The sequence below is a fragment of the Mauremys mutica genome, chromosome 1 (assembly GCF_020497125.1).
Source record: "Mauremys mutica isolate MM-2020 ecotype Southern chromosome 1, ASM2049712v1, whole genome shotgun sequence".
Taxonomy (NCBI): Eukaryota; Metazoa; Chordata; order Testudines; family Geoemydidae; genus Mauremys; species Mauremys mutica.
In genome coordinates, this window is record NC_059072.1 from 290,704,051 (window position 1) to 290,705,836 (window position 1,786).

A 1,786-nucleotide genomic window follows, 5' to 3' on the forward strand; every position below is an offset into this window, starting at 1 on the left:
ATCACTACCCAGCATTGTTTGGTTTACTTAGCGTCAGATGATACAGAGTAGGCCAATTCCAAAAATCAGTTGTATTACTTCAGGTATTATAGCATGGATTTAAACCACACACAATCTACATGATATCTATTATTATCTCACCTTTTAAATGTCCTTGAATGTTATGTAGCACATATGCAGAAAAAGGTCCTAACCATCCTCAGGAAAATAAAGCAACTGCAATGTAAAAGAAAATTGTCACTTTAAACTTCAGACACTAGTTAAAACATCGTATTTCACAATCTTATCAAGGGATTAATTCACCATTGTTTTACACCAATTTTATGCTAGTGTGACGCCATTCACTGAATGACATCACACCAGCATAATGCTGGCATAATTGAGTATTGAATCAGTTCCAGATTTGGAGAACTAAAGACTATGGGCAATGGTATAAGTATGTTAAGGTTTTATGCAATACCAAAGGCTCTCCCGCCACCCTGTTTATTTCTACAGGAGAATAAATGGATTACTTAAGAGAACAAAACCTTCTCTGGATCATGCAGTCTTCAAGATTTACAACAACTGAAGAGAAAATGTCAAGACTGGTACAACTCTGCATATTTCTGTGTGAGATCTTTTTCTCAGAAGTTGCTTTTACTCTGCCTGCAAAGTTCCCTGGAATTAGCACCATCCCTGCTTTGTGACTTAGAGCAAAGGGCAAAGAATGCTCTCTTGAACAGAGGAGTGCAGGTTGCACTGCTACAATTTTCTACTCTGTGGGCTTGTCTAGACTTGGATAGCAAGTGTTCTAAAATTACTTAGCACTTGCTGTAGGCAAAGACAGTGATGTTTAAAAACATGCCTGCTGCTTGTGTAGGACCCTAGGATTTGAGACACATTTTCAAATATCACACTATATTTCTCTACATCGGGTGTTGTCATGTTTAAAAACATGTTAGTTAACACATGAAAGCTAACACATTTTAATACACAATCTGTTTTATTAGTCCTGGTGTGCTCTATCATACCATGTTCTCCCCAACTTTGCCTCATGCTTATTCTTTGTTTTCTTATGTGATCAGTTTAACTAGACTTAAACAGCATTCCACTTAGACAAACCAGTTTGAGCATTTGTAATTGTTTTGGGTTCAGTAAGAAAAAAAAATAGTATGGGTCAGTGTGACGGGGTGTATAAATCCTGCACTGGAATTGAAGATGTTAAAGAGCATCTCTGGGTCCAAGCAACCCTACCCAGCCACAACTGTAGAGCAGGCTCCAGCTAGAAGAGGGAGCTTAAAAGGAAGTCAGACAGCTCAGAAAAGGGCTGACCAGGCCAGGAGAAGGACCTGCCTGGGGAGCTCCTGAGAAGGGGCACTATGGGGACCTTCATCTAGAGCAGGGGTCGGCAACCTCTGGCATGCGGCTCTCCAGGGTAAGCAGCCTGGCGGGCTGGGCCAGTTTGTTTACCTGCCGCATTGGCAGGTTCGGCCAATCGCTGTCCCAGGCCAATGGGGTGGCGGGAAGCCACGGCCAGCACATCCCTCGCCCACGCCGCTTCCCACCGCCCCCATTGGCCTACAGGGTGCTTACCCTGGCGGGCCACGTGCCAGAGGTTGCCAACCCCGATCTAGAGTAGAGGAGTCTAACTGCTTGGCCTTGACAGATTGAAGGTGAAGGTGAAATTAGTACCTGTTTGTAGTACCAGGTTGTAAAACTTGGATATAGAGGGGCTGGTGGGAAGTGGACCAGGAGGACAGCCTTAAGGTGCTACTGAGTTCTGGATCTTTGCAAACCCTTACAGGGA